The sequence below is a fragment of the Vulpes lagopus genome, chromosome X (genome assembly GCF_018345385.1).
Source record: "Vulpes lagopus strain Blue_001 chromosome X, ASM1834538v1, whole genome shotgun sequence".
In the NCBI taxonomy this organism is placed as follows: Eukaryota; Metazoa; Chordata; class Mammalia; order Carnivora; family Canidae; genus Vulpes; species Vulpes lagopus.
This window is the reverse complement of record NC_054848.1, coordinates 37,675,826-37,701,198: the sequence shown is the minus strand read 5'-3', so window position 1 is coordinate 37,701,198 and position 25,373 is coordinate 37,675,826.

Genomic DNA, 25,373 nt, shown 5'->3' with positions numbered 1-25,373 from the left:
TCATGACCTGAGCCCAATTCAAGAGTTGGCCACTTAAACGACTGAGTGAACCCAGATGCCCTTAAAAATTTTATTTTTGAGTCCTCTCTACACCCAATGTGGGGCTTGAACTAAAAAACCTGAGATCAAGAATTGCATGCTCTACCGACTGAGCCAGCCAGGTGCCCCTGATTCCTGCTTTTTAAACAGAAGCTAAATGGGGATTTCTACATTGATTGTTGTTACTATGTTTTGGAATTTGTTTTCATCTAACTTTGTTTTGTGTGCAAGCATGATGTACCTTCTCCACTGGTCCAGATAGGAGAAGACAATGGGAGTTAGGTGGAGGAAAATCTGAGTGTAGAATCCAGCTCTTCTAATTGTGTGACCTCAGACAAGTTAGTAGGATTTAGGGCTTGGATTTTGAGTTTTATTACCATTTACAAAATATGTAGTGTTCTCATTCACCCTAATATATCAGCTCTGTAAGTCCTAGAAGAGAGCTCTTGCCTTCTTTTTTTTTTTTTTTCTAAACACAGTTGTGCACATACAAGGACTTAGGAAAGTGAGATATGAATGCCAGTAATTAAACCCTCTTTACATGGATGAATAAAGCAACCCAAGGTCCATGTGAAAGCCTGGCATTTGTCCCTATACTCTGGTCCCTCTGCTTTCACTGCCTCATGGCAGGATGAACTCACATGCTATAGAATCCAGGGTTATTTCTCTTGTGTTTTTTACCTTGGGTGAATCAGAGATTAAAAAGGATGGTACCTAATGACCAGTTTAAGGCGACATTCCACGAAATAGTAAATGTGCTGTGTGAGTACATGTGAGTACCGTCTGGGCAGTCAGGAGAGAAGAAATGTGAGACCCAGCTTTGCATTCAAAGGGAGAAGCACTAAGTTGTGAATAGATACCTGGGCAGAAACACAGGAGCACTAGTCTCAGGGTGGATGTGGCTCGTCTGTTGTGTGAAGACCCTGTGTTAACCTTGTTGGAAGAAGTTACCTTACAAGGGAATGCCAAGTTTCATCAAACCCCATGGCCACCATCCTTCCATTGAATCCAGACCCATAACTGGAGTCCTGTCATAGTATGCTCGGTCAGGGACAAATTCAAAGACAGAATGGGGAGGAGTGAGCTTCAACATTGGTGAAAAGAGCAAGTTTCCTGCAAAATTGTACCAGCAATAGTCTGGGGAGTCTATATGAAAATGAATTCTCGAGGTACTAGACCAGAGAAGGTGAAATGTAACATTTGCTAAATCCACCTATTGATAGTTTCTGCTTCCTGTGGAAACTCAGCAGTCTGGACAGTCCAGACAGATTTGATTCTGTGTATTCCCTGAAATGGCTGAGATGGTTGGCTAAGATCTAACATAAGAGTGGCCTGTAGGGTTCAGATGTCAGAAGTAGCCTGGAAGAACTCAAGGACTCAGAAAAATTAGGACATTGGAGTGGATTTATTATATGTGCCCATTCTCGACTTCTCCCACTGTATCTGCTAGCAGATGGTCAATGACCTACTCCTTTTTTCTCAAGGCGCTGAGAAAAGCATGGGAATGTGGCCTTAAAAACTCTGTCATAGCCACCTTCTTCAAGTTTGTGATAATGGTGGGAGAGGTCACCATTGTGCTGGACTTCCTCATTTCACGGAGAAAGATGGAATCTCAGAGTGGTAAAGGCCAAGGGGAGACATCGAACTACTAGAGACAAAATGGATCCAGTTATGGTTACAGGCAGCAGAGTCAGAGTGGCAATTAAGATGTTTTGTTGTGTAGGGATCTCTGGGGATGGCTCATTGATTTCAGGGGCCCTGACTGAAGTAAGTTTTCAGTTTATTGTCACAGTTCAGCTTCCTCAGGACCAAATTCTGAGACAAGATTTGCATTGTGAAATTTTACTGGAGACTGATGTTGGGATTAACACCCGTCGGGGAGTGGAAAGAAGCAGGATGAGGTTGAGGGAGAAGCTGAACTATGGTATGATCACCATAGAGGCTACAGCTAATGCTACAGTGAGCTTTAGAACCTGCAGAGGGTTCTGATTTGGAGCAAAGTTGCCTGGGCCTTTATGCCTCTACAGTGGCCAGGCATTAGGTATCTGCTGCTCCTAAAAGGGGACATGATCTTAAAGAAGGCTGTTCTTCACACCCAGGCAAGCCTCAGAGAGGGACTCAGTTGAGAACTGTTGGCTGTCAACACTCAGCAAGTAGGGGGAATGAATGTTCTGGTCTTAAAAGTAGGGGGTGGGCTTTTGAGGGATGCCCTAATTAAAGTACTCACAACACCTACTGAAGTATTACAAGATCTGTATAATTGCGGGGAGGGATATCTAGGTTTAGTTAAAGAGACCTTACTTGAATTATCACGGTGAGAATCATAGCCTCTGGCCCTGTCCTCAGATCTGAGCCAGGTGGCTGAAACACAACTCCTTGAATAAACAGGTATTGGGTCCCCTGGAAAGAGGATACCTGTGACATTGTCCTAAGCATATCCTATAAATTTGCCTCAAAACTTTCCTCCAGTGTATGCGGAGCCACTTGTCAGTGATCGTGGACTGGGGAATGGGAAATAGAGCCTCATTAGGGATTGCCAGTTAGAGGCTCACCTAATCCTGAAGCGGTCGAATGTTGCTGTACCTTACCAATCAGATGGTAACCAGAAGTTAGGTGATGAATGGAGTTTTAGGCTGAAAGTATGGTTATTTCCCAAGTTGTGGAACTATGACTGGGATAGACGTACTTAGCCAGAACCCCTACTCCCGTATTCACAGAGTTGACTGTCATTATAGTAGGCACGGCCAAGTGAAAACCCCTGTTCCCCACCCCCAATTCTAGGAGAATAAACCCAAAACAGTATTTAATTTCCCAGGGCAACTGTAAATGTTGGTGTCACCATGAAAATTTGAAAGATGGTGGGAAGGATGATTCCTGTCACATCCTTCCTTAATTTGACTATCTTATACAGAGGCCATTTGAGTCTTGGAGAAAGGTTGTAGAGAATCACACAGTTAATTGGATGTTGATTCATTTCATTGATTGCTCCATATGTGATCTCTTCCCTAAACTAGTCAGCATAGTGCTTGTAATCCACCTGGGTGGGAGAAGCTTCCTCCTGATCTCTGGGGAATAGATCTGGGGAATAGGGTCACCTTCCCCTCTTGACTCCTCGGACTACTGAACACTTTTGTGGCTTAATTCTGTGTATGAAATACCTCATCTTGAAACACCTACAGCAGTGGTGCAGGTTGAACTCCCTGAGAATCAAGATAAAAGAGAGATTAGCAGACACTGGATTTATTATATACAGGGAGAGGATGAAAGCAGGCTTGGGCAGAGGGAGAAGTTGGATGGCAATGCAATCTCAACCAACTTCTCTGTCAACCCTACCTGGAGCCCCGAAGCTGGGGTGATCCTTCAGAGTTGTCCCAAGATACAGTGTGAGTTACAAGGCCTTTATACTCCTCTATGTTGAGCAGTTACTGGATGGGTAGTGGGGAGGATCTTGGATCGGGGACTTTTTCTTGCTGAAGCCATCCCCAGAGGGTATCTGAAAGTAGAGGGCTAGCTACCATCAGTACTCTAAGTAGCTGGAGAAGTCTTTTACTTTTCAAGTGGGATGTGGATTATACACAAATCACAGCCTCCAATAGAAGTGATCAGCGGAAGGAAGGAAGGGGTTAGGATGAATGAAACAGTGCCGATGATGATGTGATGCTCCATCGTATGGTCAGCTCCTCTTGGGTAACCAGAAGAGACTTGGCCAGCTTCCACGCTGGCCAATCCTGTGGTGGAACAGGTATTTCTTCACTCAGGTGGTCAGGTCTCTTATTTCTCTTCTGGTGCAAGCTCATTTTATGCATAGCCAGAGATTAAAAAAAAGAGCAGTATTTATGTCCACACTTGTTACACATTTACTGTAAGCTATACGACTGCATTAAGTGTTCTCCATGTTATGGAAACTATTTCAGAGGAAAAGCTTCCAAAACAGCTCGTTTATGACTACAGTGAACGTCTCCTTTGCAATTGCACTTGTCAAAACAGCCTGTCCCACATCCTCTCTCCCGGATCCTTGCTCTTCAACTTTGCAGAGGAAGAAATGAGAGCTAATGAGAGAGAGAGAGAGAGAGAGAGAGAGCGCAGAGAAATGGAGTTCAGAAAAACAGTGATGCCTTGAAGACTTCTTGAAAGCAAGCTTGACCATTTTGCCCCTTTCTTAAAAAATGCATGGAGATGATCCAGTTAGTTGGAGAGCTGAATTTCTGCCCCCTGCATATATAAGATGAACAGTGAGAAAACACTGGCTGGAGTCTTTGGAGCTGAATATCCAGAGCATTCCTAGATGAAGGAGATAATATTATGGATGATGGGAGGTAAGGGCATGAGGAATTTATCAGGAATGTTGCTACAGATTTCAATGATGCAGGGAGGGAAATTTACAAACAAGTGACTGGTAGAGAGAAAAACTCAGAATGAAGAATGATATCAAATTTGCTGGTGCCTGAGCTGACAGGGGGATGGAGGAAGAAAAATAGCATATGTGTAGAGTCTGTGTGAGACACACTGCCTCAGAACAGGAGTGCTAGATGAAGCTGGCTGCTTCTGTGACATCATTCCTTGGGCTCTGGGAAAGTCTCTCCCACCCTCTCTCTGTGCCGCCCTGCCAGCTATCTTTGACATTTGCTCTCGGAAATGACTATTGTGTGTTCTTTTCCTTGTAATTGTAGTTTGAAGCCTGCAGCATCCAGCAGAGACCTGAGTGTTTGGCTGTATTCTGTTAATGCTTTCTGATTATTTTGAAAATGTGAATCCTCTTAAGAGTGGAAGTGTGACATTTCATGTTTAGTGGGGAATAACTCCATGTGGTATATGCTTTCCTTAGCAGTTTGAGAGCACAGGGCATGCACATGAGGTGAGGGACATTGGAAGGAAGGGCGCCCCCCCCAAAAGAGACAAAAAGCCCATCAATGGTCCCAAAAGATCTGCACTTCCTGTTTTGCAGTGCAGCTTCAGTCTGTGGGAAGACAGTGTGGTGAAGTCAGTGTTGTGAGTTCAAATCCTGACTTGAACGTAACTTGTAGAGTTAAATGTTACAGTATTTATAACCATAAATAACAAGTTAAAATTTATGATATTTAGGGACGACTGGGGGCTCAGTGGTTGAATGTCTGCCTTTGGCTCACGTCATAATCACTGGATCCTGGGATCGAGTCCCACATTGGGCTCCCTGCAGGGAGCTTGCTTCTCCCTCTGCCTGTGTCTCTGACTCTCTCTCTGTGTCTCTCATGAATTAATAAATAAAATCTTTAAAAAATTATATTATTTATAAACATTTAACTCTAAATCAAAAGTTAAAAGATGTTTTTTTAAAAGATGTTTTATGTAGAAAATATTTTTCCCTCAATTGCATCATACTGATAGAGCAACTTCTTTTTATTTTTCTGTTTCCTTTCAATATTTGTTCTCATACATATTTTAAATAATTTTGTAGTTATAGATTATTTTATACTCTGATTTTTTCACATAAAATAATTTTTTCACATTGTTGCATAGTCTTAAAAATTATGATTTTTTAAAATTTTTATTTATTTATGATAGTCACAGAGAGAGAGAGAGAGAGAGAGAGAGAGGCAGAGACACAGGTAGAGGGAGAAGCAGGCTCCATGCACTGAGAGCCCAACGTGGGATTCGATCCCGGGTCTCCAGGATCACGCCCTGGGCAAAGGCAGGCGCCAAACCGCTGCGCCACCCAGGGATCCCCAAATTATGATTTTTCAGAGTGTTCTGTGCCATGTTTTACTCTATTATATTTCTTTTTTTTTAAAGATTTTATTTTTAGAGAGAGAGAGAGCACAAGCAAGGGGAGGGGCAGAGGAAAAGGAACAAGCAGATTTTCCACTTAGCTTAGCATGGAGACTGACACGGGACTTGATCCGATGAGCTGAAATCAGTTCGAGAATCACTATGCAGTGATTAGTGTGCTGTGTTAGTAAGAAGGATTGGTTCACTTATTAATATCATGCCTGTTCAGGGTGCTGACCTAAATTTACCAGTGGGACACACTTCCATCTATATTTCTTTAACATATATATGTATATATATTTAGATATATAAAAATTTTAACATATAAGATGATCTATCTATCTATCTATCTATCTATCTATCTATCTATGTATATTTTAAGTAAGCTCTGCCTCCAACGTGGGGCTCAAACTCATGACCCCGCAATCAAGAATTGCATGCTGGGCAGCTGGGTGGCTCAGCGGTTTAGCGCTGCCTTCAGCCCAGGGCCTGATCCTGGAAACTCGGGATCAAGTCCCACGTCAGGCTACATGCATGGAGCCTGCTTCTCCCTCTGCCTGTGTCTCTCTGCCTCTCTCTCTCTCTCTCTCTCTGTCTCATGAATAAATAAAATCTTAAAAAAAAGGAATTGCATGCCCTAATTATTGGGAGCCCAGTGTGGGGCTTGAACTCACAACCTTGAGATCCAGACCTGAGCTAAGATCAAGAGTTGGATGCTCAACTGAATGAGCCATCTGGGTGCCCCAAATATATTTTTAATTAAAGAAATTTGCATATCAGAGTTTAGCTTCTCCTAATTTAATGATCTCATTCTTATTTCTTCAATAGTGATAGATTTAGTTTAGCTCCGTGACAATAAATGTTACATAATTTGCTGGCATCTGTCACCTGTGAAAAGAGAAAGATGTTATACTCCTCCATCCCTGGGTCTATTTGGGAAGGGACATTAAAATTCCAAGTCAGACTATTCTCAAGGAGGGAGAGACTAGCCTAGGTCATCATAGAATAACTGCAGGTACTGTCACTTCATGCTCTTTGAGCCTTCTCTTCCTCAAGTTGGAAATATTTTGTTTTTTGATAAATCTTTATTTAGCACCAGGTATATTTATAAACATGATCCTATTTTTATTTTTTCAAGTAAGCTCTAGTCCCAACATGGGGCTTGAACTTACAACCCCCAGATCAAGAGTCACATGCTCTATTGAGTAAGCCAGTCAGGTGCCCCCTCAAGTTGGAAATCTTGGTCGAAGTGGGCCTAGGCTAGGTGACAGTATTTCTTTCAGCACTTACCTATGGAAATCTGTCCTTCCCCCAGGTCCACATGTGTTACTTTCTTCAGGTATCCATGATTCCTCCTATGTTTTTTTTTTAATAAATTAATTTTTTATTGGTGTTCGATTTACCAACACACAGAAAAACACCCAGTGCTCATCCCGTCAAGTGTCCCCCTCAGTGCCCATCACCCATTCACCCCCACCCCCCACCCTCCTCCCCTTCCACCACCCCTAGTTCATTTCCCAGAGTTAGGAGTCTCTATGTTCTGTCTCCCTTTCTGATATTTCCCACACATTTCTTCTCCCTTCCCTTCTATTCCCTTTCACTATTATTTATATTCCCCAAATGAATGAGAACATACACTGTCCTTCTCCGATTGACTTACTTCACTCAGCGTAATACCCTCCAGTTCCATCCACGTTGAAGCAAATGGTGGGTATTTGTCGTTTCTAATGGCTGAGTAATATTCTTCCTATGTTTTTAAGACTTTTAATGAAAAAACAGTGGATGGGCAAAAAGTAATGATTGTATGAAATATCCCAGTTCGGGGGTAGCTCAGTTTTATGAATGCTGAAATATTAGGTGAAATACAGTGATTTAGGGAGGCCTGGGTGGGTCAGTTGGTTAAGTGTCTACCTTCCATTCTGGTCACCATCCCAGAGTCCTGGGAACAAGCCTCGCATTGGGCTCCCTGCTCAGCAGGGAGCCTGCTTCTCCTCCCTGTGCTGTTCCCCCTACTTGTGTTGTCTCGCTCACTAGTGATCTCTCTTTCAAGTAAGTAAGTAAAATCTTTAAAAAATAAATGAAATACAGCAATTAAATCTTTTAAAAACTATATTGCATTTAACTCTCATAATAAGCACATATTTATACTTCAGTAGATTGATAGAACCTCAATATTTTAAATCTCATAAAGTAGATTTTTCCTACAAGGCTATAGGCTATTTATACATTTAGAAACAAATACTGAGATGGTAGTGATAGACCTGAAAAAACAACGTGACTTTTTTATATGATGGTATTATTCAAGGATGCCAGAAGAGATTTTAATGTGGTATTTGGCTATTCAGCCTTTCAAAGGCTAAGATAGCAAAAGAATTTTAAATTTTGGCTAAATATCAAGGTTAAAGCCAACTTTCAACTGTCCCTATCAGTCTGCCACTGCTCCAGCCCTTTAGAAATGTTTTTTGAAATTACTTTTGATATGCGCTGTGGCTGAGAACACCGCCAAGGCCCTTGGCAGAATCGAAGCACCTCTGGTACCCAGTCACTGTGTTGGTGTGCTAGGCTTCATCTCTCCTTGTTGCTATCGACAGAATTTCAACTCCTCTTCCCCACTAGGAGAATATGCACATTTCCCAATGCCTCCTTTTTTGCTCTCTGTTTTAGGTGTGTTCACCACACATTCACTTTTTTCTTTTTTTTTAAGTTTTTATTTTTAGGGGCACCTGGGTGGCTCAGTTGGTTAAGCATCTGCCTTTGGCTCAGGTCATGATCCCAGGGTCCTGGGATCAAGCCCCACATCAGGCTCCCTGCTCGGTGGGGGGAGTATGCTTCTTCCTCTCCCTCTGCTGCTGCCTCTGCTTCTTCTCTCTCTCTCTCTCAAATAAACAAACAAACAAAATCTTTAAAAAGAAAAGATTTTATTTTTAAGTAGTCTCTACACCCAGTGTGGGGCTTGAACTTGCAACCCTGAGATCAAGAGTCCCACATTCCCACTGACTGAGCCAGCCAGGTGCCTCTACACATCCACTTTTTGTTTACTTATCTATTTCTCTATTCATTTGAAAAGATTTTTTAAAATATTTTATTTATTTGAGAGGGAGAGCAGAAGTAGAGGGGAGGGGCAGAGGGAGAGAGAGAAGCAGATTCCCTGCTGAGTGTGGAGTCCAGTGTGGGGCCCAATCCCATGACCCTGAGACCATGACCTGAGTTGAAATCAAGAGTCAGATACTTAACTGACTGAACCACCCAGGCACCACCACACATTCACTTTTTAAATGGAGTCCAAGAAGTAAAGACACTATTGTTAGAACCGAGGAAAGCATTAGGTAAGTTTCACCGCTCTTCTAGGTCCCATTTTGGACAAATGGATAGCTTGAGGTAGCAATAGAAGCCGTGGAAACCCTGGCTGTTATGCTTGTCACATCGTTCTTCAAAGTACCTTGGAACCTTAAAAGAAAACAAAAGTGAACACCAAGATGAAGAGCTATAAAAGTCCTATAATCTCTGTTAAGGCACAGGCCCTGTTTTTGGTTTCTTTTGTGATTAAGCACTGGACACACTAGTATGTAGATAATTACATACAAAATTAAATTAGACTTCAGCAATCCAGTGGCTCAGGTGTAGCCAAAGATCTCTTCTGGTTTAAATAGAACCAGGGAAGGGAAGCCGCCCCATGTTTTTCATGTTTTCCCTCCCTCATGGCCTATTACTGTGATATTTTGGTGACTTGCCATTAATTCTTCCAACAAATATGTATTGTCTTCTATATGGCACTTGCCAGAAAGATGTGAACAAGATAAATGTTATCCTTGCTTCAGGGTCTAGTTAGAGTTCAAGTTCTGGTCAAACTAACTTTGCTCTTTGACCTGGATCGAACAGCCTCTGCCACTTGCAGAGGGCAAATCCAATGTTCTGTTAGATTTTCTGGGAAATTTTATAGCTCACATGCTTGCAAGTCTCTTATGTTTTTTCAAAGAATCTGAGTTCCTTGGGATATAGAACCCAAGATTAAGGTTCTATTCATTTAAAATACCTCTAAGGGGACGCCTGGATGTCTCAGTGGTTGAGCATCTGCCTTCGGCTCAGGGTGTGATCCCAGGTTCTTGAGATTGAGTCCAGCATCAGGCTTCTTGCTGGGAGCCTGCTTCTCCCTCTGCCCATGTCTCTGCCTCTCTCTGTGTGTCTCTCATGAATAAGTAAATAAAATCTTTTTTAAAAACTTAAAAAATAAAATACATCTAAGGAAGACTATGAAATAATCAGACAAATTGCAGTTTGTACAAAACCAAGCAGTTCTGAGGGAATTATTTCTCAGGCTCCCTTACTTCTTTCCCCAACACCATGCATTCATTACCAAAACAGGAAGAAACAAAATGTTACCAATTGCTCCAGGCAGAGAACAAACTGGATTATTATAGATTTTTATATCTTTCCCGAGTTTGTAGGTCTGTGGTCTTTTTTGGTATAGCATGTTATGGGCAGACTGATCATGCATGCAAAAAGATGTGCTTATCTTTTCTGTAGCCATCAGATAGATCTACAGAGGAATTCCTTTGATCAAATGTATTTTTTCTCATATGAATATTTGTTTCCTTTACTCCTTATGTGATTTCTAGTAAAAGTCAGTTTTCAATGAACTGTAATTTTTAGAGGCCAAGATGCACATTAGAAGGATTATTTTTTTAAATTTATTCATGAGAGACAGAGAGAGAGAGAGAGAGACAGGCAGAGGGAGAAGCAGGCTCCATGCAGGGAGCCTGACATGGGACTTGATCCCGGGTCTCCAGAATCACACCCTGGGCTGAAGGCAGCGCTAAACTGCTGAGCCACCCGGGCTGCCCTAGAAGGATTATTTTTTAAAAGATTTTATTTATTTATTCATGAGAAGCACAGAGAGAGGCAGAGACATAGGCAGAGGGAGAAGCAGGCTGCCCACAGGGAGCTTGATGCAGGACTTGATCCCGGGACCCCAGGTTCAGGACCTGAGCCAGAGGCAGATGCTCAACCACTGAGCCACCCAGGTGCCTCAGAAGGGTTATTTTTGAAATGAGCTAATTTGAATTAGTCAGTGCCCCAAAAGGAAACAGATTGTGCTCTTGAATTAGGATAATTTAAGGAGGAATTAATAAGGGCACTATTTATAAAGATAGATGTATGATATAGGGGAACCATAAAAGATACCTTGGGAACCAAAGGCTTTGGTGCTGGTACCTGTGAAGATGTTACTACTGCTTGGCCTGAAAAGAGATGAGGAAGGACTTACTGGGACCCAGAAGGTGAGAGTTTCTTGATGGTTGCTTTTGGTTGAAGAAGCCATCCAGCTTGAGGCAAACTGGCAGGGAGGGAGATATGGAAATAGATACCCTGACCTCACCTAATTTTCTCTCTGATCTTCTGATCTTCATGAGCCAACCCACTGGAAAGTAAAGGACAAGGAAGACATTGCTAGAGTTCATACAGATCAGGCTTTCAAGGCAGAGAACAGGATGGAGAACAGATTTGGTGGGACAGCTGGAAGACACCTTGGTGCACCTTCCCCATGAGTTAGAAACCCCTTCAACATAGGGTGCAGCACAAGGGTATTACAAAGTCATCTATTTGTTTGAGCCAGCCCTTCAACTTCATAGATTTAGGTATGCCTCTCCGAGCCCTCTCTAGCACCAGGCTCTAGTGTGAATAAAATAGACAAAAATTCCATGGCGGCCATCTCTATTAGGAGTTGTTTATTTGGAAGAGAGAGTCACTTAAGTTAGAAATTTAGAAACGAGTGCTTATGAGAAATCCTTCTCCGTTGTTACAAATCTATCAGGCAGCCACTCTTTGAGTTCTCTATTATATAGCTCTCTTCTTTTTCCTCTCTCTCATTATATCGCTTTCTATCTTCCCTTACCTCTTGTACACCACAGAAAAAAAGTGGTTTCACTTTTCTACACATCCTCTGAATCCGTTCTTTTCTCCTCTGTATCAGGCAGGCTTCATTTTAAGGCTCTTATTTTCTCCTTACCCATGGTTTTGATTTGCATGTACTTTGGTACCTACTGTTTCATATACTTTTAAAAATATATTTATTTATTTATTATTTGAGAGGGAGAGAGGGAGGAAGGGAGGGGCAGAAGGAGAGAGAGAATCTCAAGCTGACTCCTCACTGAGCGTGGAGCCTGATGCAGAGCTCAATCTCATGATTTTGAGTTCATGACCTGACCTGAAACCAAGAGTTGGATGCTTAACCAACTAAGCCACCAGGCACCTCTCCTATAATTTATATGAAAGTACTCTCTGAAGTGGTGGTCATCCTTTTCCAGTCTACATTACCCTCACCTTAAAAATGGTTGTTCATGTGACAGATGGTCTTCTGTGTCATATTTATTCATCTGCTTTGTTCATTCTCTAAAAATTCATCAGAATATTGAATACCTTTTTTACATCAGAGGCCCAAGGAAAATCCCCATGCAATGATGCACATTTCATTCATTCAGATAGGCATTTGGACTGGAGTCGTCTGGGCATATGATGAACTCTAGGCTATCCTAATAAGTAGCCAGCAGACGGAATAAACCAAAGCCCAGGTTCAAAATCCTATCCTATCTCCTATCCTAAGCACAGTGCCCAAGAGCGGAGAGCACAGACTAACCAGTCTCCAGAGTGGTTCAAAAATGATGGAGGGACTGTTGTTAATCTGAAACAAGAATCTAGGTCTTACAAGAGCAGGGACTCTGCATCACAGATTGTTATGATCTCAGCCAACACTTAACTGAGTGTCGACTCTTATAGAGGAGAATAGAACTGGTTCCTGCCTTCCAGTGGTTTTACTCATTTACAAAGGTAGAAAAGGAAGTTGTTGATGGTTCAGTACCTCTTCCCACATTGGGATTTCCCACTTTATCTCTTCCACTTGTTCTGCATTTTCTTAAAATTTACATATACTGAACACTTCCATTCTGTTTTGAAATAACAGGTGAATGTATTATTTTTCCAAGCATCACTCCATTTCCTTATTTATTTTACAAGGTATAGCTGATTATATCTGCATGTATGCTACCCGTGTTGCATACTACCCAAATGGGTGTGAATTTGGGGAAATTTAGGCTTATCTCTTTTACTGTCTGAGTGCCAGTCAGTTACTTCACCTCTCTGGTATTATTGCCTTGCAGGGCTGTGAAGATTAAATAAGAGAATGTTTAAGAGGCACCCAGCTTAATTATTAGTACATAATAGCCATTCAGTAAATGGTGTAAATTATAGCGATTGTTACACGAAAACTATTTTAGTGGACTGTAATTAGTAATTTGGTGTACACAGGTTCGGTTTGGGTATTTTGTGTATACAATCTTAGTTCTGAAGTGCTTAAAGAACTAAATCTTCAAGCAGTCACTGTGTATGTTCTTGTTCACAAGGATAAGATAGAGGGAAACTAGTATGTATTTGAGATGATTGAATATATGCATTTGTGTGTATACTTATCATATAATATGCATGTACTTAAACATTTTATTTTTTAAAATGATTTTATTTATTTATTCATGAGAGACACAGAGAAAGAGGCAGAGACACAGGCAGAGGGAGAAGCAGGCTCCTTGCAGGGAGCCCGACATGGGACTCGATCCCAGACCCCAGGATCACACCCTAAGCTAAAGGCAGATGCTCAACCACTGAGCCACCCAGGCATCCCTATACTTTTGATATTTAAGAATCCTCTTAAATCTCTGTTTCTCTGTGTCCTGTTCTTTTTTTTTTTTTTCATTATTGTTACATCTTCTTAGCTCAGTGAGGTATTGCTAGAGCATTGTTCAGGGAGAAGAACTGTCAGACAGAGGATCTGTTTCCTCTAATTGCCTTTTTCCTGCATATCTGGTGATCCTTGGCTGTCCATTTATATTTACAAGAGGGGCACTAAAAAACTGATTGGAAGCTTGTAGCACCAGTGGGAGTTGTCAACTGTGAATATCACTGTAAGGTTATGTGGCCGGGCCAGTTTTTTGGGGGGAATTTTGATTTAGGCTTTCCTCTTTCACTGATCATATTCCTTAGCAATGGCTTTTTCAGTGGCATTCCTTGAAGATAAAGGCATAATGACCAGTATTTCTGGGCGCAGAGTAGGGCAGAGATCTGGGGAGAGATCATCATCCAATATTGATATACTCAATCTTTTGCATCTTGACTAAGTTGGAGGATGCCAGGCAGACAGACTCTACATTTGCCCTTGCTAGAGAATAAATTTCCAATAATGTTCTGGAGGGAGTGGGAGAAGCTTCAGGGAGTACAGGAATGGATCTGGGGACCTAACTGCTGCCTAAATAGATTTTAAGCTCATCTTCCTTATTTTTGGATCTTTCTTTTTCCTGTCTCTCTTCGCTTCTAGTGGTATCTTGTGCTGCCATGGAGGATTTTGTGGTGTGAATTGATGTACTTTGCATTGTTTCCTTGCTGCTGGCTTAAGATAAAGTGTTCATGTCTCCTAAAATCCTTTACCCTTGCCTGCCCATTAGCTTTCCAGTTTCCAGATGTCGTTACTGTCATGTCCTCTTCTGTTCACCAGATCCTTGTGGTTTTGTGCCTTTAAGTTATTGAAGTGAATTTTTTCCATCTATTATCTTGACCCGCACTTATATACTTCTGTTATGATCTTGATTAAATGTACTTGGTGTAGAAGTTTTATTTTTCAACCTTTACGTAGACTATATTCAACAAAAAAAGTTCCACCACATAAAGACAGAGGAAGAATAGCCAGATGAAAAAGGAATGAAATGAATTCTGTGTCTTGAACTGTATAAGGACTTGAGCCTGGGCTTCAGCCCTGCCATATCTATAGTCCCATATCTGGTTAGAGCATTTCTGAGTACTCTCTCTTGCAAGCCTCGCATGTGACTAGTTTCAATGAAATATAAACTGTCTTCATCTGGTGTTTCCCTTCAAGGATATGTCATACAGAATAGTTAAGTCCATGTCCCAGAACGACTTTTTAAATTCTGCCATCTCTAATAATAGTAAACACAAAAATGTAATAACCAGGAAGAAAAAGGCATTGATAAATACATATTGTCAGGCAGCCCCGGTGGCTCAGCGGTTTAGTGCCGCCTTCAGCCGGGGCCTGATCCTGGAGACCTGGGATCGAGTCCTGCGTTGGGCTCCCTGTATGGAGCCTGCTTCTCCCTCTGCCTGTGTCACTGCCTCTCTCTCTCTCTCTCTCTCTCTCTCTCTCTCTCTCTCTCTCTGTCTCATGAATAAATAAATAAAATCTTTTAAGAAATACATATGTGTGTATATATGTATGTGTATACGTGTGTGTGACACTTTTTCTCTTTATTGATATGAGTTTCAGTGGTCATATATAAGGCAAGTTCACACTCTCTGATGATGAACTTGACTATGCAAGCTGATACTTTTTTAAAAGGATTTGTTTATTTATTTATTTGAGAGTGAGAGAGCGAGAGGGCAGGGGCAGTGTGAGAGAGAGAGAATACTCAAGCAGATTCCCCACTGAGTGTGGAGCTCAACCCAGGGCTCAATCCCATTACCCTGAGATCATGACCTGAGTTGGACCCTCATCCTGCTGAGCCACCCAGGTGCCCCTGCAAGTTGACACTTACTCAAGGCACATGTGTTCTAGTTTCCCCAGAAAGCTCAGCAAATGCAACTTGTCATCCCTTCTAAAACCAATGATCCAGACCCTTCCTCTTTGAAATGTGCTGCCTTTGTTTCCCATCCGCATAGTACATTGGAAACTCAGATGAGGATGGGGGAAAACAATCCTTTTTCATCTATTCCAGTGCTGCTGCCATACCTTTCCATTTCTACTGCCAGACTGTCCTGTCTCCTTCCATTTCCTCACTTATATCCAGAAAAGACAAAAATGAAAAATATTGCAGATGTTTCTGAAACCCCAAACTTCTAAGGCTCATTTACCAATTCTGCTGGTGTCTGATCCAGTAAACTCCACCACATAGTTCTTGAATCAAAGAAGCTGTCATTGAATCCCCCTTGCCCTCAGTTTCTCTATCTATGACAAGCGGAAATGAGGATCTATGACTGCTTCTGAATCTTAATAATGGTTTTCTATCTTTTCGTATACCCAGAATATATTGGAGGAATATCTATATTTATATAAATTCCAAGATGGGAACTAAATGGAGAAGCAAGTTGTCAGAAAAGTCCTCTGATTAGATTTTACCAATAGGAAGGAGGGGAAATACATTCATCAAGGAGAGAGAGAGGTATTCTTTTTTCCTTCATAGGGAATTGGCTACTGCCTTTGGGAAAATAAGTTCTTTGAAATCAAAGTGGGAATGAGCAGACCTGTGACCAGACACATGGATCATCCAACAGTTGTGCTAGGGTACAGATGTTGGGAAAAGAAAGAACTAGGGCAGAGAGCTGCTCTAGTTAGTTGCCTGTATGGCCTAGGTCAGTAAGAGAGCTGAGATTCAGGATGGGTGAGCCTTACCTTACTAGGAATAGGCATGGATCACGAGGAAGACCCAAGGGAGCTTCATCTTCTCCCTGGAGGAACCTTTTCAAAGGTGGAGGGAAAGTAGAGGCATTGCTACCTGGACACATAGACTGCTGGGCGTTTCTAGTCTGGGAATAAGGTAGACTGGAAGTAAACCTGAAGAGTAGACGTAGCTGGCAGAGCTGAGGGCCAGGGTGCTAGGCTTCCAATCTTCATTCTGCAACTAACCAGCTGGGTGATATGACCAGGTCTACCATTCAGATTTCTTATGTGTGAGGTTCGCAAATTTAGCTACTGTTCTTTTTTTTTTTTTAAGATTTTTAAACATTTATTTATTCAGGAGAGACACACACGCAGAGAAGCAGATACATAGGCAAGAGGGAGAAGCAGGCTCCCTTCAGGGAGCCTGATGCGGGACTCAATCCCAGGACCCTGGGATCACGACTTGAGCCGAAGGCAGACGCTCAACCACTGAACCACCCAAGTGCCCCCATCTACTGTTCTTTAGAAACATATAATTTAAACGTTATTATAATTCTGTAAAATGCGAAAGGTTTCTGTAGATTAGCGAAAAGGGAATTATTTCTTTATGATCTGTTGCTGCTATTAATTGGTTGCTATATGCAAGACATTGGACTTCATATTCTGCTTACATTATAGCTTATGAGGGAGGTGGTTCTCTGTCTGTGAAAAACACAGATAAATACTTCAACAAAATTTTATAGCTAATAAGAGGCAAAGCCGTGATTTGAACTCAGTCTCCTAACCAACAGGTTTAGAATTGTAGAATAGAGATTACCTTAGATTTAAAGGGTATTTGGGCCGATAATTCCTTTGAACACATGAGGAAACAGATTAGAATCTTGGTCCCATTACTCATTACAGGTGTAAATTGAAGGGAGTCACTCTCTTTCCCAGGTTTTCTGGGCTTCTTAATTCTAAGTACAGCTTTTCTCCAATGCCCTGGGCTGCTTTACTTGCTTTGCTGGAAGAAAAATTGCCTCAAGCTGGTCTCCAGCTGTGTCTTTCAAGAAATAACTGCTTAGGGTACAAGGGAAGTAACCTAAACCCCTTGGAGAAACACAGCCTTTCAGACATGCTTAGCTCAGCATATCTGAAAGGTCCTTTGCTATGTATGTGACTTTCAGACCTGATTGGATGTGACTTGAACCAAAAACACAAACAAAACAAAAAACACTGTTTTTCAGAACCTTCTACTATGTGCCTAATTCCATTCAAATTAAGAGTTTGTAGCACCAGTTTGTAGTAAGCCAGATTTGCCAGGTTATATCTCAGAAGAGGATCTACCTCACCTGGTCAAAGTTCACACAAAGTGTCAGTACTCCCAGGGGCTCAACGTTAGACCCTCTGTATAGTTTTCCAATGCACCAGTTCCCTGTCTCCAGAGAGTACTTACTGAAGGAGTGAGTCAAAGCCGGTGGCTTTGCTGTGTTATTTAATCCTAGACTGTGCTGGGCCATTTCTAGAGTGTATAGTGAAGTAGTCAGAGAGACAAAATCAGTTACATATGAAGTAAGAGGGGAAAAGAAATACAGTGAAACCATAAGCTTTCCTTTCCACCTTTGGTTATATTTCAACAAATGCCTTCTTTTCAAACTGCCTCCTCCTCCCCACTTTGAGTTTAGGATAGGCCATCAAATGATATTTTAAGATTCGATGTGAAATAAATCAAGACACTATAATACAAAATTATATATTATGTCTGGTATCATGCAACAATAAGCTTTCATAATGAAAAATAACTGCAAGGGAACATCTGAAAATATAAATAGTTTTGAATTATGGGTCCTTGTATCTGTGCTCAACATGCTTATTAATTGCTATATGGCCTTTTAATTAAATGAGCACTGAGCTTTTATTTTTATCTATTTATTTAAATGAGCATGGAGCTTTTAAGTGTGTCCTCCATTAGAAAAATTGGGTCGAGGATATGCACAAGCAATTCACAAAAAAGGCAAAAAAAAAAAAAACCCACTAAACATACCAAAATTGCACAATTTTGTTGCTAAAATACGCCTTTTATTTATTTATTTTATAATAAATTAATTTTTTATTGGTGTTCAATTTGCCAACATACAGAATAACACCCAGTGCTCATCCCGTCAAGTGCCCCCCTCAGTGCCCGTCACCCATTCACCCCCACCCCCTGCCCTCCTCCCCTTTCACCACCCCTAGTTTGTTTCCCAGAGTTAGGAGACTTTATGTTCTGTCTCCCTTTCTGATATTTCCCACACATTTCTTCTCCCTTCCCTTGTATTCCCTTTCACTATTATTTATATTCCCCAAATGAATGAGAACATATAATGTTTGTCCTTCTCCGATTGACTTACTTCACTCAGCATAATACCCTCCAGTTCCATCCATGTTGAAGCAAATGGTGGGTATTTGTCATTTCTAATGGCTGAGTAATATAAAATACACTTTAAAAAAAAGATTTTATTTATTCATGAGAACACAGAGAGGCAAAGACATAAGCAGAGGGAGAAGCAGGCTCCCTGCGGGGAGCCTGATGCAGGACTCGATCCCAGGACCCCGGGATCACACCCTGAGTCGAAGTCAGAGGTTCAACCACTGAACCACCCAGGTGCTCTAAAACACACACTCTCGGTGGTTAATTTTATATGTCAACCTGACTAGGCCATAGAGTGCCCAGACATTTGGCCAAACATTATTCTGGGTATGTTTGTTGGGGTGTTTCTACATGAGATTAACCTTTGAATTGGTAGACTCAGGAAAGCAGATTGCCCTCGCCAGTGGGGGTTGGCCTCATGCAATCAGTCAAAGACCTGAACAGAACATAAAGACTGAGTAAGAGAGACTCTTCCTGCCTGATCACTGGTGTATTTTCTACCTTTGGACTTGAGCTGCAGCATTGGCTCTTCTTGGGTCTCTGGCTTGCTGATTGCAGATCTTGGGACTTCTCAGTCTCCATAATTGTGTCAACCAGTTCCTTGTATTAAAAAAAGTCTTTCTCTTTAGAGAAACCTAAGACAAGATTTACCAATAATGGGTACTATTTTATGCTCATTGTGTTAGTTTGTTAGGGTTGCCATGATAAAGCCCCACAAACTGAGAGCTTCCACAACAGAAATGTATTGTCTCACAGTTCCGGACACTGGGTGTCTGAAATCAAGGTGTCGGCAAGGTTGGAGATTGCTATGAGGAATAACCTGTTCTGTGCCTCTCCCCTAGCTCCTGATGGTTTAATGGCAATGTATGACTTTGTTTGCTTGTAGAAGCATCTCTGCCTTCATTCTCACATGGCATTCTTTCTGTGTACATTTGTGTCCAAATTTCCCCTTTCTCTAAGGATATCAGTCATATTGGATTAGGGATGTCCCCTACTCAAGCCTGACCTTTTTCTTTTCTTTTCTTTTTTTTTTTTTGAAGATTTTATTTGAGAGAGAGAGCTTGTGTGCATGAGCTGGGGGAAGGGGCAGAGGGAGAAGCAGACTCCCCACTGAGTGTGGAGCCGGATGTGGGCTCCCAGGACCCTGAGATCATGACCTGAGCCTATGGCAGACTCCCAGCTGACTGAGCCACCCAGGTGCCCCCAGCATGACTCATCTTAACTAACTATACTTCAACAGCTTTATGGAGCTCCGTATCTAGGCAAGTGTCTCCTGTGCTGCCCTGCCCTGTAAACTTAAGCCATTGTGGCCTCTTTGGAAACCTCTCCATTCCATCTTCTGAACTCAGGGAGACTGTTGAGGTCTGTCTGAGTTGCCTCTGGCTGTGTGGCAGCCTGGAAACTTTGTCTTGACAGTAAGCTCGGCCAATCATAGGGCTTCCCTTCTCTGTTTACTCTTTTATAGGAATCATTGTCCTATGCCTGATATCTGATGCCTGAAAACCCTCAGAGTATATATTTTGTTTGCTCTCTTAATTGTTTCACATGGGAGGGTAAATAGAGGCCCTATTATTCAGAAGTGGATTTTGGCCAGAAGTGGATAGCTTTTCACAGCCTCATTGAATTCCCTGCCTAAACTCCATATTAGAGTTTTAATTTAATATTTTATTGAAGCATAGTTGACACACAATGTTACATGAGTTTTGGGTGTACAACATAGTGATTTGACAAGTCTGTACTTATGCTCACCACATGTGTAGCTAGTCTGTCACCATACAGCCCAATTATAGTACCATCAACAATATTCCCTATGCCTGACCTTTCATTCCTATGGCTTAGTCATTCCATATCCATAGTTTTTTTTTTTACCTTGTCTTTCTGCTTCCAATATTTATCTCCACTGATTCTGCATATTTTCCAGATTAAATTTTCTGAAACACTTACCTAAGAAATCAAGTCCCCTCTTTTCATAAAAAACTTTCGTGACCATACTATATCTAAACTCCTTTTTCTGATGCTTAAGGGCTCCTGTTAGAATGAAAAGCATTTTATCTTCTTGTTTCTTGTTCCATCAGACAAAGACGCTTTGACATCTCTCTTCTTGGTCTTTGAGGGATCTGCACCCAGAATAGTAGCCCTTTTGTGCATAATCAGTGATCTAGGTGTGCTGAACATCAGAGGATGACGTATGTACCTGACGGTCAAAGCCGATGATGTTGGGATCGTGTCTTATTTACTCGAGTCCTTAGTTCATAACACATCTGTGTTAATACATTTGTGTTAACCATAGTACCTGGAACAAAACTCCTACAAAAATACAACTGTATACTGGCATGAATTCCTCTGAATCAGTGAGGTCATTCTGTCACCGGTATTTTGTTGCCTTTCAAGCCATGCGCATTTCTGGCTGGGAAAGCTCTTCCTGACTTACGGTGGTTTCTCAGTCTCCAAGACTGAGATTTAACATAAAATATTTGGGAGGAGGAATTGGCAGGAAAAACAAAACCATGCCTGGGGAAATGTCACTTGCCGTGTCCAATCTTGATTAAGAAAATCAGGAGGCGGTTCTCCTAGTATTTCACTTGTCGCTTTTATTTGTCAATAAATGTTCCTGAATTTTTGCAGTTTATGAAACAACTGGCGGCAGCCGCAGCCAGGACGTCTGGGGCCTAAGCCGCTTGGCTGATTATCTTGGCACTGACCTGTAAGCAGCCCCCTCTGGGGTGAAATGCAATTGAGTCTCCGTATTAACTTCAGTCCTGAGCCGGCTCCCCAGCAGTCTTGGTTATCAGGCTCAAAACACATTGAGTTAAGTAGGAAGGCGCATGGTGGGTAATGGTTTTGTGACGCAGATGACTATCAGCAAGGCTAAGCTGAAAATGACTTCTCTGGACCTGCCCAGGATGGGAAATCGGGGTGAAAGTTGAGGTTTTGCTGCAAGGTTTGGTTTTCTATCTTCTGGAATGGTCGTGCTCTGTGGGTTAAAGGCCACTGCTGTACTCATGAATATATACTATTTCTGGCTGCTGTAATTGATTAGCTACACTTGCGGCAGGCCTGCCAACTTCTATTCCAGGCCGGAGGGGCAGTACAGAATAGCATATCCATCCAAGCTTTATGACTTATCACGGGCCATGTGAAAACTGAGACAGCAACCCTGACAGCAATAAAATACATATTAAATGGAGTGAATTTTGAACCACTGTCTTCCTAGCACTGTTCCCATGTTGATTGGTTATATTGCTTTATATTTTACAGGGAGAAAGAAAACCCCAAACCCTCAATCTTCATCTTTCTTAATTTTGCCTTTATCTCCATTTGTGTATCCAAGCAGATAGACTTATCCATGTGATGGGAAATGGATTCATTCTCTAATATAGAGTGTGGCCTTAGGCCAAGTCCTGGATGCTGGAGAAGACTGTATTGTGTTAAATCCCAGCTTTACCTCTTACTAGCTGTGTGATTCTGGGTAAATTTATCACACCTCTCTGTGCCTCAGTATCTTCATCTGTAAAATGGAGTTAATAAAATGACTGCTCTCCTGGTTTTTCTAGTACTAAATAAGTCAGTAAATCTAAAACACTTGCAGAGGTGCCTGGGTGGCTCAGTCAGTTAAGCGTCCAACCCTTGATTTTGGCTCAGGTCATGATCTCAGGGTAGTGAGCTTCAGGCTCCACACTGGGTGTGGAGATTGTTTAGGATTCTCCCTCTCCCTCTCCCTCCACCCCTTCCCCTGCTCATGTACACACACTCGTGCATGCACACGTGTGCACATGTGTGTGCACTCTCTCAAATCTATATCTGTCTATAATCTATATATCACGTCCATGGTGTTTACCTCATACTAGACCCTATTTTAAGTTTAGTCATTAGTATTATCTGAAATCACAAAAGAATGGGAGTGTGACTGTCTATAATGTAAAGTTTGGAATTCACGCTGATGTTACCTTCCCATCCTTGACCTCAAGCCTATTTGTGAAAGGCTTTCCTTCGTGTTTGGTTTTGCGCACAGGTAATTTTTCTGAGGTGTGTAACTATTCTTTCTTGACTGACTAGAAGCTCTTCAGGTGGAGACTTCATTTTTCCTTTCACTTGTTCTGTAAATAAGGAGCAGCTAGCATAAACAACATGTATTTCTAAGTATCACTTTTAGTAAGTATATTTTCCACTAAATAAAAACCTCTACACTGACTCTATGGGCAGCCTCTACATTGTGGTGCTGGAGGCACCAGACTGCATGGATTTCTTATACATGGATACTCCTTAAGTGTCTGGATATTATTAAATTGCATGTCTGAAAAGATACGAGCTACCACTGATTGAAGAGCTCCTGTCTATAGGCCTCTAGGCAAGTGCTTTCTTTCCTTAGCCTGTCTCCTGGAGCTCTCACAACTTGTCTGTGACGTGTGGATGGCATGATCCCCTCTTTAGAGATGCAGAAATAGAAGCTCAGAGGGATGAAGTTACTTCACTGGGTCACACAGCTCTGTCACCTAGGTCTGTTTGATTTTGAAGCTTCTCTGTTTCCCACACTGCACTGCTCTTCTTCCTGTTTTTGTCTCAGAATTGTCCTGACCATATATACGATGGATTGATTTTTTTTTTTTGTCTCCTCCTTGCCTTGTGTTGCTTTGATGATGGTGTTCAGCAACAGGCATACACTTCGGAGTTAAGTGAGGCTAGTTGACTGTAGTTCGGAAAACTAAGCCCAGAGACTTCCCTTGTGCACTCAGTGAATGAAATGATGGTTAACTTTTTCTTAATTACATATTTTTATTGAAGTAGAGTTGACACAGTGTTACATTATTTTCAGGTGTAAAACATAGTGACTCAAAGTCTATACATTATGCAATGTTCACCACGAGCTTGGCTACCACCTATCAGCATGGAACACTATTACAGTACCATCACCTGTATTCCTTATGCTCTGCCTTTTGTTCCTGTGACTTATTTATTCCTTCACCAGAAGCCTGTGTCTCTCACTGCCCTTCTCACCATTTTGCCCATCGCCTCACCTTCTCCCCCCGCCCCCCTCCCCTCTGTCAACCACTAGTATGTTCTCTGTATTTATGGGTCTGTTTCTGTTTTTTGTTTTTTCATTGACTTTTTAAGATTCCACATCTGAGTGAAATTGTGTTGTATTTGTCTTTCTCTGACTCATTTCACTTAGTGTTATACCCTCTGGATCCACTTGATGGTTAACCTTTGTGGAAGCATCTCTCCAAGTCACCTAATGTGGCTACTGACAAAGCTCTGTTGTACTCAGGCTCAGAGACGCTGGTGAACAGCTGATCCAAGTCCCCACTGTGCTGATATGGTAGCCACAATGATGGGCTGAAGTGAAAAATACAGGTTGAGATTTTCACCACGGATTGCAATACCTGTGGGCTCTTCTTAGACTTAGGAGTTATCGCAAGGAGAGAAGATCTGGAAATGATTGTTCTTCAAAGCTGTGATTGAAGAGAGGGAGTGTTTTCCAGTTCTTCTCTAACTTCTTGTCTTTCAGAGTGGCTATGCAGCTTGGTGGTCTAGAACCACTGTCAGATGCTGGAGCCCATGGGGTGGCTGCAAACCATGGCTGAATGTTATGAAATCGATGAGTGATGTTGAACAGCAGCTTGACTCATTGAATCTTCACCAGAGCCCTGTGAGGTAGGTACTATTATTTTTTTCAAGATTTATTTACTCATGAAAATGTGTGTCATGAGACACAGAGAGAGAGAGGCAGAGACATAGGCAGAGGGAAAAGGAGGCTCCCCATCGGCAGCCCGATGTGGGACTCGATCCCAGGACCCCGGGATCATGACCTGAGCCAAAGGCAGACACTCAACCACTGAGCAACCCAGGTATCCTGGTAGGTACTATTATTATCCCCACTTCACAGATGAGGAAACTGAGGTGCACAGAGAGCTTATATAACCTGCTTAAGGTCATCCTTGGTGGCATCTCCTCAAGTCTTGCAATGCAGGATGTCAGAGCTGATCCTTTGCATTGGGGCATTGGCATATGAAAAGCCAGGATGAAAATGGAAACTTAGTTGAGGTGACCTGCCCTGTTTCATGCCATATGTACCATCCCATTTATCTGTCATCAATGCAGTAGCTCTTCCCTTGACACATTGTCCTTCTCTCCCCTCTCTGCAAACTCCCTCCTGACTCCTCTCCCATCTGCACACCTTGGGAAGCATCTATTTATTGTCAAGCCAGTGAGTGATAGGGATTTGTGAGGCTGGGGGTGGTGGGGTGGGGTGGGGGAAGGTGATGGAAGGGGAGGGTGAGATGTACCCTTGACAGTGGAAGCTGAGAAGTGCTGGGATTCATGCTCCGTGGTGGCTCTGTGACATCCCCTCGGCTCCCAAGTGTGTGCCATACCAGGGCTTCTTGCGCTTCACTGTTAAATGGGAACGAGAATTTCTCCCCATCTTTCAAGGCTCTTTTGGCTTCTGTAAGAATTAAATTGACATGAGACAGATCAGCAGGAGAAAAACAAAATTTAGTTATGTAGGTACAGGGGCTCCCTAAGAATATGAGGCCCACAGATAGGCAATTGAGGCTTTATGTGCCATCCAGAGCTAAGGAGAAAGGAGAGGATGGGATCTGTGGCTTGAATGTAAAGGAGGACATTTCCTAGGAAGATGAAAAATCAGAAGTATCTGGTAAAGTGGTCTGCTGAGCAGCCATAAGGGAAGGGAACATAGAGGAATTTTAGCAACAGATTTTGCTAGATTTCTCCCCGTCTACCACACCTAGTTTGTAGGATACTGTATTAATC